Below are 15,149 nucleotides of genomic sequence, written 5' to 3'. Positions count from 1 at the left end.
TGTATTTCTGTGGGATCAGTGGTGATGTCCCCTTTATCATTTTTTATTGTGTCTATTTGATTCTTCTCTCTTTTCTTCTTTATTAGTCTTGCTAGCAGTCTATCATTTTGTTGATCTTTTCAAAAAACCGGCTCCTGGATTCATTGATTTTTTGAAGGGTTTTTTGTGTCTCTATCTCCTTCAGTTCTGCTCTGATCTTAGTTATTTCTTGCCTTCTGCTAGCTTTTGAATGTGTTTGCTCTTGCTTCTCTAGTTCTTTTAATTGTGATGTTAGGGTGTCAATCTTAGATCTTTCCTGCTTCCTCTTGTGGGCATTTAGTGCTGTAAATTTCCCTGCTTTAAATGTGTCCCAGAGATTCTGGTATGCTGTGTCTTTGTTCTCACTGGTTTCAAAGAACATCTTAATTTCTGCCTCCTTTTCATTAGGTACCCAGGAGTCACTCAGGAGCAGGTTGTTCTGTTTCCATGTAATTGAGTGATTTTGAGTGAGTTTCTTAATCCTGAGTTCTAGTTTGATTGCATTGTGGTCTGAGACACAGTTTGTTATAATTTCTGTTCTTGTACATTTGCTGAGGAGTGCTTTACTTCCAACTATGTGGTCAGTTTTGGAACAAGTGCGATATGGTGCTGAGAAGAATGTATTTTCTGTTGATTTGGGGTGGAGAGTTCTGTTGATGTCTATTAGGTCTGCTTGGTGCAGAACTGAGTTCAATTCCTGGATTTCCTTGTTAACTTTCTGTCTCGTTGATCTGTCTAATGTTGACAGTAGAGTGTTAAAATCTCCCATTATTATTGTGTGGGAGTCTCAGTCTCTGTATGTCTCTAAGGACTTGCTTTATGGATCTGGGTGCTCCTGTGTTGGGTGCATATATATTTAGGATAGTTAACTCTTCTTGTTGAATTCATCCCTTTACCATTATGTAATGGCCTTCTTTGTCTCTTTTGATCTTTGATGGTTTAAAGTCTGTTTTATCAGAGACTAGGATCGCGACCCCTGTCTTTTTTTTCATTTTCCATTTGCTTGGTAGATCTTCCTCCATCCCTTTATTTTGAGCCTATGTGTGTCCCTGCATGTGAGATGGGTCTCCTGAATACAGCACACTGATGGGTCTTGACTATCCAATTTGCCAGTCTGTGTCTTTTAATAGGAGCATTTAGCCCATTTACATTTAAGGTTAATATTGTTATGTGTGAATTTGATCCTGTCATTATGATATTAGCTGATTATTTTGCTCGTTAGTTTATGCAGTTTCTTCCTAGCATCGATGGTCTTTACAATTTGGCATGTTTTTGCAGTGGCTGGTACCAGTTGTTCCTTTCCATGTTTAGTGCTTCCTTCAGGTGCTCTTATAAGGCAAGCCTGGGGGTGACAAAATCTCTCAGCATTTGTTTTTCTGTAAAGGATTTTATTTCTCCTTCACTTATGAAGCTTAGTTTGGCTGGATATGAAATTCTGGGTTTAAAATTCTTTTCTTTACGAATGTTGAATATTGGCCCCCACTTTCTTCTGGCTTGTAGAGTTTCTGCCGAGAGATCTGCTGTTAGTCTGATGGGCTTCCCTTTGTGGGTAACCCAACCTTTCTCTCTGACTGCCCTTAACATTTTTTCCTTCATTTCAACCTTGGTGAATCTGACAATTATGTGTTTTGGAGTTGCTCTTCTTGAGGAGTAGCTTTGTGGCATTCTCTGTATTTCCTGAATTTGAATGTTGGCCTACCTTGCCAGGTTGGGGAAGTTCTCCTGGATAATATCCTGAAGAGTGTTTTGAAACTGGTTCCTTTCTCCCTGTCACTTTCAGGTACATCAATCAGACATAGATTTGGTGTTTTTACATAGTGCCATATTTCTTGGAGGCTTTGTTCATTTCTTTTTACTCTTTTTTCTCTAAACTTCTCTTCTCGCATCATTTCATTCATTTGATCTTCAATCACTGATACCCTTTCTTCCACTTGATCGAATTGGCTACTGAAGCTTGTGCATGTGTCACATAGTTCTCGTGCCATGGTTATCAGCTCCATGAGGTCATTTAAGGTCTTCTCTATGCTGTTTATTCTAGTTAGCCATTTGTCTAATCTTTTTTCAAGGTTTTTAGCTTCTTTGTGATGGGTTCGAACATCCTCCCTTAGCTGGGAGAAGTTTGTTATTGCCGATCGTCTGAAGCCTTCTTCTCTCAACTCATCAAAGTCATTCTCTGTTCAGCTTTGTTCCATTGCTGGTGAGTTGCTGTGTTCCTTTGGAGGAGAAGAGGCACTCTGGTTTTTCAATTTTCGGCTTTTCTCCTCTGGTTTCTCCCCATCTTTGTGGTTTTATCTACCTTTGGTCTTTGATGATGGTGACGTACAGATGGGGTTTTGGTGTGGATATCCTTTCTGTTTTTCAGTTTTCCTTCTAACAGTCAGGACCGTCAGCTGCAGGCCTGTTGGAATTTGCTGGAGGTCCACTTCAGACCCTGTTTGCCTGGGTATCACCAGTGGAGGCTGCAGAACAACAAATATTGCAGAATGGCAAATGCTGCTGCCTGATCGTTCCTCTGGAATCTTCCTCTCAGAGGGGCACCTGGCTATATGAGGTGTCAGTTGACCCCTACTGGGAAGTGTCTCCCAGTTAGGCTACTCGGGGTTCAGGGACCCACTTGAGGAGACAGTCTGTCCATCCTCAGATCTCCAACTCCATGCTGGGAGAAGCACTACTCTCTTCAAAGCTGTCAGACAGGGTTAAGTCTGCATAAGTTTCTGCTGCCTTTTGTTCAGCTATGCCCTGCCCCCAGAGGTGGAGTCTACAGAGGCAGGCAGGCCTCCTTGAGCTGCAGTGTGCTCCACCCAGTTTGAGCTTCCTGGCTGCTTTGTTTACCTAGTCAAGAAGGTAGGCATTTTATGTGCATTTAAAAATATGACATTTTAGTTAAAGCCTTGTTAATATAACCAAAGTTTTGAAGTGTATTTTGTTTATAAAGAGAGAGCAGATTTTAATTGAAATTATGTAAATAAAAATAAAAATACTTATGAATGGGTTTTAAATTTTTGGAGAATCAACTAGGGAGAAAAAGCAAAATGTTTTCATCTTTGTTTACAAAAGTATACTTTCCCAAGTTTTTGTAAACTACAGATAGGTTATGAGAGAAAATTTTCTTAAATCTGGAAATCAAAACATTTAAGTAAAAAGCCAACAATGCTTTAAATAAAAGTTGTAAGAACATTTTTTATCAATTATTCAATTTCATGTAATTAATTTTTTGTTTTGTTTAATCCTGAATAGTAGTTTTATAAGCCCATTAGTTTTTTATTAGAGTTATGGATGTTTTTATTTAGTTCATTGCTTTAAAACTTATCAGTAATCTGTGTGAGTACTTATTAGAGTTCACTGCTTTTCCATGAAAAGCAATTTTAGACTGTAGCTGATTACAAAAACTTTTAAAGGATTTAAAGTAATAACTGTGGATAACAAGGACTTAGAATAGCCGTGGTTAAAATTTGGTGAAAGTTTTCAGTTGACAAGGAAACTTAGTTATTTTTACTCTATGTAGCATTTTAAGATAACCAGAATCAGGACTGACAGTATTACACCAGGACCATTAGACTCTTATAAATTTTTTATGTTTTTTCAATTAGTTACCTGAATAGCTTCTTTATATAAATGTAACTTTAGGAAAGATTAATATAACAATCAAATGATCACTGATAACATTAGATATTTATGAATTTATATAATTTTTAGAACATTTATATCATACCATATCCCTAAATGTAACTGAAAGATTTATTATCATTTATTATTTGACAATGTCTTTTCTGCAATTCATCAAATGCCTAATTATTTACTATTTCTCTAAGATTTTTTAAATATATATATAGAGAGAGTGAGGCTTTCTGTAGCTCAAGTGGAAAATTTTAATGTTAATTTATTTAGGATTTTGAACCTGGGAAAACCTACCAAAGATGTCAAAAGGTTTAAAACACTTGTTTAAAACAGAATTGCAGGTCATGGCTACATAAAATTTATGTGTTTAACCGGAGTGATAATCAAAGGACTTTAAAAAATTGAGCTTTAAAGGGGCTAAAAGGGTTATTTTTTTTACATCCACGTAGCTTTCATTACTTTTAAAGTAATCCAAAATCTAGTAAATTCAATGCAGCAATTATCTTAATAAAACATAAAATCTTTGAGTTTTTTTTTTAAGGCCAGTTACAAAAAGGTGAAAAACCAAAACAAAACAAAACAAAAAAATCCTCCCATAGTGTGATTATGTTTCCTTATGTGAAGCTCATTTAAATAACTGGGAAGTCAGATCTGAGGAAATGGGTACTTGAATTTAATCAGACACCAGAAAAGTGAGTGAACTATATTATAGAGGAATGTAAACAGGAAAATGCCTTGAGCAGTGAAGTACATTGGCTCTTACTAACAGCATGGAAAGTTTTGGTTACATGGAACAATTTAGGCATGTCAAGAAAAGTCAAAAGTAAAGAATCAAGTTACACTGGAGGAAAGCAATGTTTTTTTCGAACTTTGTGGCAACATGTCAGCATTAGACTAGAATAGCAGTGTTAAAACCAGAGAAAGAGAAGTTACAGGAGTTGTCAAAGGTTGAGAGAGAGAGTTATCACCTCAATTAAGAAAAAAGATAAGTCTTTTTTTAAAGGGAGAAAGAACAGAAGGCAATGATGTGTAATCTGCAAATCATGTGCAGCAAAGGACAGCAAAAGATGAACTTTTGAGATGTGAATCTGAGAAATTTAAAAAAAAATTTTAGAATTAAAAATCAAAACTTATAATTTTATTAAGAGCAAATTAATATTTTAAGAAAACCTATTGTTTCAACATAGAGGACCATAATTTTTAGTTTTGTATTAATATATTTTTAATATCAAAGCTTAATTTTTAGAGAGACTTTTAAATAATTTCTCAAAATTAAAATATCACTTGATCAACCACACAAAAATTTTTAAATAAATTTTTTATGAACTTTATTACAACTTGTATAGGCCATTGATTACATGTTTACACATTTTGCTTTGTCTTATACTTTCTTTAAAAAAAAACAAAAACAGTTATTTTAGTTTAGGACAAAAATTGACCATACAAGATTTTTTTAATACAAAGTTATTGCTTTAGCTTTTATTTTTGCCAAAAATACATTTTTATAACATGTTTTACATTCTTTGAATTTATTGGTTTGTTTTTATTTTTGTTTTTAATCTATATTTTGAAACAAATTTAAAATGACCTTCAAATCAGACAAAATTATTTTTTCAATAAAGAATGTTTTTTCATACTTTTTTAATATTAAAAACATTTTATTTTTTGTACACTTTATGTACAGAATTACATATTAGTTAGATTTTTTAACTGTTAGTAACCTTAAATTTGAGTGAAAACTTAGGAAGCAAGAAATCTGGAATCATCTCTCTCACTTAAGGGGAGACCCATTTTATAATTTTTAGAAACATATTTTTCTATAACAATTTTTAAATTTTATTTGGAAATAACTCAGACATTTAATGAGTATCTGTTATTTAATTTAACAGAACTTTAAGATTTTAAGTTCTACGAAAAGTTTATTTGTAATCATTTATTTCATTTATATTATTTTTAACAGTTTACCAAGATTATTTATAAGAACTGAGATATTAGACAAAGATAGTCACTACTTTAAGTTATTTCTTTTGTTAACAATTTTTATAACGTGTAAACATTAGGTGTTCACCCAAGTGAGAACCTTAAAGTTAAATATATAAGTATTATCCCAATAACATGGAAGAGTTAGCTGTTGTTATTAAACCAACACTATTAATTTAGCTTTATTTATCAAAATATCACACAAAGGTCATTTTGTTTTAGGCTGGGTTAATAGTTTCATAACTTTCACGCCAAACCCTGACACCTTAGTATATATGAACATATATTTGTTTGTGTGTATCTATCTATATAAGAGAAAAATATAAAGCTGTCTGACCAGTAAATCCAGCCGAAAATGAATGTTGACAATTTTGAAGACATTTTTATTTTTACTTTATCAATAATTTAAAAACGAGCTTATTTATTAAAGATTTACTTAAGTCATGTGAACTAAGAAACATTTGGGTTAATAACTATATGTTTTATATTTTATATGAGTGCCTATTTATCTAAATAAAAATTTTTAAGGGAATTTGGGTCAACTAAGCCAGATTTTGCCATGTAGACAAAACATACAATGCAATACATATACATATGTGTAAATATATTTAAACACATACATACACAAACAAAGAGCTTATAGTTTTTATTTTAGAATTTTAGTTAGGGGATAGTAATATAAATTCATCAGTTTATAAAAGATAGTTGGATCCAAATTATATTTTTCACAAAATTGGAACCTGTTCATATGGCTAAACTTTATTTGCCCCAGTAGGTAAGGCTGTGAACCAAAATTTTGAGTAAAGCATTTTTCAGGGCAGTTTGATTTTTAAAAACCTCTTTTACTCCTTTTTGCCCAGTTTTAGATGAGTTTAGGTTTAAACTTTTAATGTTTGTATTGTGGTGAGGACTAGCTGAATTGTATAAGAAAAACATCCCCCAAGTTGCTTTGAATTAGTAACAAATTTGTCTTTTGTTTGCCAGGCTGATTTGTTTGATTAGCGCATGAGGGCAGGGAAGCATTTTAATAGTTTTTTTTTAGATTATTAATTTTTGATTTAAATGTTTTATCATTGTACACAATTGTTAATCAGGGAAACCTAAATTTATATTTTTGGAAGGTGTCTGTGTTGTTAGTTACTGTGGAGCTGTTGTAATTTGTAAAGCCATTCATATGAAAGCCCTTTAAGAATTTTTTTTTTTGTTTTAAAATCCTGGCTGGAATGCCAGAGCAGTGAGATAGCGGTGAGTTTTATTTCACCACTGTAGAAAAGCCAACATATTTAAAGTAGGAAAAAAAATTAAAGAGAGATAGAACTTAAAAGACTACATGTTAACTGCATAGTTGCAGGTTTTTAAAATAATGGCCATAATGCATAGCCAGCTGGAGGCCCAGGAAACCTGGCATGCCTTAATATTTGAGAATTCCATTCTGTTTCTTATTAATCCCTTAGAGCAACAAAACTATAAATCCTGTAAATCCAGAGAATATCAGGTTTAAATTGGTGTTTTAGTTGGTGGTGACTGCTTTAGTGGCTTTTAATTAGCCATCTTGTGTCTACTGTTTAGAATGTTTATTTTTTTCCTCCCAGAAGATTTTCAGAAATATTAAGAGAAAGGAGTCCAACGTAATCAAAAGAAACCAAGGTAAGAGTGTTCACAAAATTTTAACTCAGGTGTGCAGATAAAACGAAATACTAAACTAGGCATGAAACCCAGAAAAGACGTGCCTCACAAATCGAATGTAAATTCTCTAGAAAGCAAGAGTATTCAGTTGAAAAAGACTTGTCTTTATACTAGGACTTACTAGAAAAGACTGAGAATAAAAAGTATTTTATAGCCCAGAAGGGATGTAAGATTTCATATTAAAGTGGCCTTATTTAAACTAGATCCCACATAAAGTAAAAAAGCTCCTGCCAAAAGGAGAGAGGCTTAGCTCATAAGGGCCAAAAAGGTGAACTGTGGAAGTGGAGGGATCAAAGGGCTCGAGTGAGTACTGCACACTGGTTCCAAAAGCCACCAGTTTCTTCCAGTAGTGATCTTTTTCAGATCCCACGTCTGATATTATATATGTCAACCTAAATAACAGAGTCTCTCAAAAAGAAAAAAAAATTGTGTATTTGGGAACAGAACATTGCAGTGGGAATATGCATGTCATAGTAAACTATGTTTGTATTCAAGGAGGTAAAGGAAGGCTAAGGTTTTTAAAGAAAAAAAAAGGAGGCTTTCATAATTGTTTTGAAGTAATTATTCTTGACTACTAAGATCTGTAACAAGTACACCCATTTTGAGATTGGACAGGCAGTTGCTGGACAGATGTCTGTGCAGAAATAATTTTTGCGTAAGGTTGCAATGGCCTTTGTGCAAAGTTGTGGTTTTTGTAGTCTTTTGTGTTATAAGGCACACAAATGTGAGAACTCTCTTCATGGCCTTCTGTGGCTTTATTTGTTGGAATTTTCTTGATATTAGTGACTCCATTTTGATTCTGACAACTTTCACAATATTTGTGTGTGCATGAGGGGGTGACTACTTGAGATTAAGTTGCAGACATAATGTTCCTTTATCTCTAACTACCTCCATGTCTATTTTCTAAGCACAAAGACATTCTAGACATTGTATACAACCCTAATTTAATTTTCAAAATTGGGAAATTAATATTAATAAAATATATTATCTAATATATAGCCCTTGTTTAAATTTCATCATTTGTCTCACTAATACACTTTTTAGCTGAAGAAAAGAGTTTAGTTCAAGATCAAATCCAGAATTATGTTTTGTATTTATTTGGTTGCCTCTTTAATCTCCTTTAATCTGGAACTGTTTCTTGGTCTTTTTACTGGTTTCCTACTTCAGCTACAAAAATTATCGCAACTTTAGTGTCTTAAAAACATACAAATTTATTGTCTTAGAAGTCCAAAATCAGTCCCAGTAATCCAAAATCATGGTGTCAGCAGAGCTGGTTCCTGAGGCTCTGAGGAGAGAATCCATTTTCTTGTCTTTCTTAGTTTTTAGGGCTGTCACACATTTCTTGGTTCATCGAGCCTCTTCCTCACATGATTGTAACCTTTTATGTACATCACCACATCTGTGACTACTAACTCTGACTCTCCTGTCTCCTTATAAGGCTACTTGTGACTATAATGGGCCTACCCAGATAATCCAGATAATCTCTGCATGTCAAGATTCTTAATTTAATCACATTTGCAAGACTTTTTGTTACTATGTATGGTAACATATTCTCAGGTTTTAGGGATTAGGAAATAGATATCTTTGGGGGGCATTAGTCAGCCTACCAGAGTGTTCATGATACAGTATGTTTTTGAAAGTCATTGTGAGTCCTTTTGAAAAGAAGGGAGATGGAAATGAAGACAGAAAAGCAGGGAGAAGAAGATAATGAGTGGGAAGTTAAAAGAAACTCAGGAAAGGGAGGAGACAGGAGGATACACCTATTAGTTTGCATTTCTGGTTTGCCAAACTGATGAAGATCTGGATCCCTTTCTTTATAGAAGTAGGGAAAAAGGCAACATGCCCTTTTCTAGACCTATTTTTTAAGTGCTTAAAGTTTGGGAAAAAGTTGATGTCTGATGTCTGTGGTGGGTACTGTCATGAGAAGAAGTGATTTCTGGTTCCTTAAATTCTATCCCAGTATATAGACTAAATTTCAAAAAATATACACAGCTATACACCTGTGGAATTGTTTTTCTGCAAGTAGATACATTTCATGACTTCACAACTCATTGTAAAAAGGTAGTTGATTTACTTTATGTGAAATATAAGTTGGAGCTTAAAAAGAAAGTCAACCTTTTCTCTCTCCAGGATATCCAGCATGAAGCAACGTTACCTTTCCTCCCTTTTGCACATACACATCTGACATTCTCCTGGGCCTACAGAATGCAGTTTGATTCTTCTTTGCATTTCCCAATCTATGCTATAACTGCTACCATAGTGACACTTAGCCACAACAGAAAAACTTACCCTTAGAATTAGCAATGATTCAGATTTTGAGCTGAGCTGGATCTGATGGCTGAACATCATGGTACCACGGGAAGTGAATTCCATTGACAAGCAGGAAGAAGAGCCACGTGAAAAGAGGAAGGTGATTTTTCAGATTTCCAGATTCCAGTTTTCTAAGCATCAAGTTGGATAATAACTTCTTTTTTCAAGTTTCAGTTATTTATTAATCAGTGTAATCTCCAGTAGACTACGTCAACATGATTTCATGCATTTAGAGGAGAAATATTTCCTGGTTAAGTGGAAAATTGTGTGGATGGCTTCTGGAAGACCTTCATTCTAAAGCAGCTTTATAGTGAAACATTTCATTTAGAAATCTGGACTTTCTTTATTCAGTTCGATGTAATCCACATTCACTGAGTAGAACTTGTATAGATCACTGGGACCCAGTTTGTTCCACGGCTCTGGGTTATTCTTTCTGTCCCAACTAACATCTAGATTGAACAATGCCAGACACAAGAGATACAGTGCTCCTCTAGTACCTCCAGCTACAATAAATATTACAAAAAGGGGATCAAGCTCAGATGTATCTTGGCCCGACTGATGATCTGGTGGAGCATGTTTGTGGCAGAGGCCTCCGATTGGAAAGGAGAGAACCAGCCTAGCCACAAGGCCCTGGGCTTAGTAGTATCTGCTGGATAAAGTTTTAAGATCACACCAGACACCGACACAGATAAAACAAGGTTTTCCTTTCTCTATCCTCTCTCGTTACCAAATGTCCAGCTTAAAGTTGCCCTCTTTCAAAAATATCAAACACATCTCAGGGTAGGTTATTTTCTGCGGTCCCCAGTGTGGGTACAATCCTTGGCTCTACAGATAAATTCCAAATGGGTTTGTTTTGGAGGCATCTTCCTCTCTAAATCCTAATTGCTATGCTGATACTCTTAATCTGGAATTTTTTGAGGGGTAGAAAAGGGCAGTGCGATCTGAAATGTCATCCCAGTTTCATGTTTGAACTTGTTTAGAAAATACCTCTGTCCTCAGTGAAGTACTCTTTTGGGTTTGGATGTGGTATCCTAGAAGTTACCACAAGTTACAAAGTTTTAATGATGAAAACTTTAAATGGATGAGTTCTCATGGAGATAATTTCTAAATACTTAAGCAGTTAAAACTAAAGCTATGCCTCTGTGATTCCAGTGATAAGACTCTTCCCCCTCACCCAGCCAAATACCTCCAATGACAGACATTGAGAGTTACACTATAAAACAAAATGTCACCCCACCATCCTGATATCAAAAATCTGATCTTATAGTAGAGGATTAGGAAAACCATGAGGAGCCCAGAAGAAGAATACGTTGTGTTCCTTTACATTTCCTGTTAGGGCATCCTTCCATCCCCAGATAACTAGCTTTGGATGTCCCTTGCTCTGGTCTCTGTGCTATCTCCTAGAAGCCTGGCCACACCTGCAGCATTCTGCAGGTCAGAGACCAGAAGAACATGAATCCTGGCTCTGTCAGATTCTTCAGAAAAGAACATCTATAAGAAAGACATCTTTTTCTTGCCACTTGTCATAATCATAGCTTGATGCACCTTGGGCTAAAAGTTCCTTTTCCTTCATGAGGAACAGAGGTGAGTGAGGGAAGAATAAAGATGTGGGTTGATAAAAATATTTTTCAGTGTTGAGCAGCATTTGTGCATGAAGCATGTGGCACAAGATTGCCAGGTGCCAATCCAGTAGCAAGTACTCCTTTTCATCCTTTGTGATAGATTCTAGAGCAATGTGCCCAAATGAAAAATTACATTTCTCTCTCACTTCTCAGGGTTGGGGTGTGAATGAGATATAAGCTGAAGTTGTTGGGTGAGTTTTCCAGGAAAGTTTCTCCTGCTGTCTGGAATGCAGACGTGAAGCTTGGAACTCTTACAGCCATCTTGGACTAAAAAGGGATCTTGCAAAAAAAAGTTTCAAGTTAAAGATGGCAAAGCAAATGAAGGAAGTCTCAGATTCTTGATCACCATGGAGCCTCAATCCTGGTCCTCCTTCTTCCAGACTTCTTTCACTTGAGAAGGTTAACTACTTTTTTTCAAGTTATTGTTACTTTGTCTTATTATATGCTATTAAACAATCCGATATGGGTTATGAAGAGGAATACCCCGTTATTTGAAGTTGTTTCATACTCAGTTTGTTAAAATCATAAGGTTATAATTTTCATGTTGGGTGGTAGTTTCAAGGATGTTTATTATTATAATTTTATATAATTCTTGTTATGCATAGATAATAATAATTACATGCTCTACCACAGGGAGCCATTTTTTTTTTCAGATTAGGACCCCAAATTGAAAAGCCATCAAGGTCTTTTATAAAAGAAAATGAATTGAAAAGTTCTGGGGTGGGAGGTGGAGGTAAGAGAGGTGGTAACCTGGGAAAGCCTGGAAAAAGTCCTGGGAAGACAAGTTTATAGGATCCTGGTTCTCCTCTGGAAATCCCCCTTTTTGGTTCTACCCTAACCTTCTCCCCTCCCCAAATCATTCTCTGGGTACCAATTGTGGTAGGAAGAGTTTGCTATTTTTCCCCATTCTTTTGTTCTGTTCTGCTTAAAAAAAAAATGGACTTTCGGGGTTGTTAAATAAAATTTATAGGAGGCCATTGTTTTGGATTGAACTCCTGCACTAGACCCGAACAGACCAAACCAAAACGTAGTCCATGCTAAGTACCACATAATCAAAGTGAAACTCAAAAGAAGGAAGATAATCCCCCAAAAGGACAGTTTTTTTCTTAAAAAGTGGGAGATTCACAGCAAACAATCAGGTTGAAAGGGACCAATCAACCTGAGCCAGCATGATACTGAAGTCCTCTCTATTTTATCCCTTACTACGAAAGTAACCTGATATTAACCATTCTGCTTTTTGTTTTTTATTTGTGTGTGTGTGTGTGTGTGTGTGTGTGTGTGTGTGTGTGTGTGTGTTTTGGTTGGTTTCTTGGTTCTTGTATTACTCTCTTTTCTTTTTCCTGCTTAATCTACCTTACAAAAAACCACTGCTGTGTTATAATCAATGGAGCTTCCCTGTATTTGTAGGTGGGATGCTGCTTGGTTCATGAATAACTAATAAAAGCCAATTACATCTTTAAATTAAATTTGTTGAAATTTTATTTTTAAAAATTCTGGCAACCACAAAGGGACCCAAAGGAAAGACTGCTGATACCTTTAAAGTCTACTGTCTTCCTCATAGAGCCTGGAAGTCATGAGCAACTTTCTCTCTCTTTCTGTCTCTCTCTGTTTCTCTCAGGTCCAAGTTCTGCTGTCTTTTACATTTGAGCACCCTGATCTCTTTGGCTTTTTTGTCCCAAGAGTTTGTTTGTACTATGGCAGGGCATATGATTTTGGGTGTTAACAGTGATCAGCAGGCTTTAGTTTTAAAGGTAACTGAGAGCAATTGCAGTAAATGGCAATTACTTCCAGAAGGTGTCTCCATCTTTCACAAGTTTTCAGAAATTTGGGTTTCCTTCCTTTCATTGCTTTTATTCGTATGGGCTAAGGTAAGGAAAAATCATTGGCTAAGCTGGTCAAGGGAATCTCAGAGCCAAGCCACAACTTGACTGGTGGGCATTGGGTTGGGCACCAAAAAGCTGCCAGTGGACCCTGTCACCTACAAAAAGACTCCTATGTTAGAATAAGTTGGTCATAGATGGGTTAGATGATACTAGGTCACCTGCCAACCTCAAGAATATGTCTATGCAATGAAGAACATGATGAAAATAGCACACAACTGAACCCTTTCACATTTCTTCCTTAAGTTTTTATCTCAGCTCCGAGAGACCCAAGATGCAATGTAAAAATGGGATCCTATTATCTAAAGGACTGAGTACTTCACTATGTGAAAAGTACTATCTTTTTCACATATGAAAATTATGGCTCCAGAAGCTGTGAATACTTACAAAAGTGGCAACTTTTTACCAAAGATAATTCAGAATTACAATAGTCATAGGTGGAACATTCCAAATGGAGACGATTGTTCATCAGAAAGGGGTACTTGAAACCCAGGTTTCCTGAATGACGAAGACAGAATGGGATGCATATTTTAATTGACATATAAAAGCTTCTAAGATATGACAAGAACCTAAAATAGATATTTTAGATTTATTGCAAAAAGCTAAGGAAAAATTGAAAATACAAACTATCTCCCATACCAAGGATGGTATGATTGATGGGAGTCCTACCACCCCTCTCTATTCTCCTTTCCTGGGTATTTCCAGCCTACTAACCCTCTGTCTGAATCACTTTTCTTCTCTGAAAAAAAAAATGGTTATATAGTTTCCTTATAAGAAACAACCACCTGAGAATTCAGGAGATAGTCCTCGAGTGACTTATGATCTTTGGACAAAAAATGAGCTTAGGGCTATAGTTAAAGAATTTTCTAAACCTACGGAAGCTCTCTTCTTTAGCATTCTGCCTTCTACGCAGTGGATAATACAACCCAACCAACCCTAGCCACCCGCTTTGTAAATGAACTCTCCCCTGAAATTATCTGGTTCATAAAAACACAAAAGATAGGGTAGGAGGCTACAGGTGCTGAATTAGTGATTATAGCTGAATATTTTGAAAGGTCTTTAGAATAAGATAAGAAACAAAGAGCTTCCAAATATTGGTTTTTCAATTTCAGCAACTCCATAGCATCAACCATTTAAATGACCTTTGGACCTACCACGGTGCTTTCTTAAGAATTTACCCTTAAAAAAGCAGTTTCCAAGAAAATGTTGCCATTTGTGCAAGCAACTGGAACATTGGAATAGGAACTGCCCTCAAAGATTTCAAAGGAGGCCTCTAAACACAGACTGCCCACCCTCCAGTAGTAATCTCCATGTTACCCACCAGGACTGATGGGCCTCTGTGGAAAACTATGGTAAGCCACTACCAGTTATGCATTTAAATAGTCAGGAGGAGACAAAGATAAAAATCCATTGGAGGTCTTACCCAATTTTGGTAGACACTTGAGGCACTCTTTCTACTTTACACCCCACTTTTACAAGATAGCCTTTTTCTTGGAACAAAAAGGAAATGTTAGCTGTGGAGGTATGAAATCAAATTCAAGAAGAATTTGCTTCTCAACCTATACAAGTGACTCGAGGCCCTTTTCTGAAAAACATTCTATTTTGCTGTGTAACACAACCCTGGTCAAGTTATTGGGCAAAGACCTTCTGTCTGAGCTAAAAGGCCTGATATGATTTGCCTGTAATGGAGACTTGACTCTGAAATTTCTTGACTCACCTGAGTCAGATCTCCTGTACACTTGACCATCTGTCCTAGATACAGAGGAAAAGGACAGCCCACAAAATGCTCCTTACTTAACTGAGAAACTCAGTGGCATATTGGTCATGTCTAATACTAGTATTGAAAGAATAAAAAGTGCAGAGCCTATTAAAATTTAAATAGACCCCACTAAGCCTCTTCCCAAATTCCCTTAACCTCCACTAAAGCTGGAGGTCATACAAAGTCTTGAGCCAATAATAGAAGACCCAGTTGCTCAGAGATTGATTATATCATGTACCGATCCTTGTAACTCACCAATCTTCCCTGTAAAAACCT

At 35.7% G+C, this 15,149-nt stretch overlaps 1 protein-coding gene and 1 pseudogene across 4 annotated transcripts in view; both read right to left on the bottom strand.

The window, feature by feature from the left end:
- MRPL50 (mitochondrial ribosomal protein L50) overlaps positions 1–15,149 on the bottom strand; it is a 448,968-nt gene that overhangs the window by 115,203 nt on the left and 318,616 nt on the right. The window lies entirely within an intron of this gene.
- Positions 9,891–10,187, bottom strand: LOC126937791 (cytochrome c oxidase subunit NDUFA4-like; annotated as a pseudogene).

Source organism: Macaca thibetana, chromosome 15 (assembly GCF_024542745.1).
Source record: "Macaca thibetana thibetana isolate TM-01 chromosome 15, ASM2454274v1, whole genome shotgun sequence".
Lineage (NCBI taxonomy): Eukaryota > Metazoa > Chordata > Mammalia > Primates > Cercopithecidae > Macaca > Macaca thibetana.
Note: the sequence above shows the minus strand (reverse complement) of the source record. Positions and strands in the feature narration are given on the sequence as shown.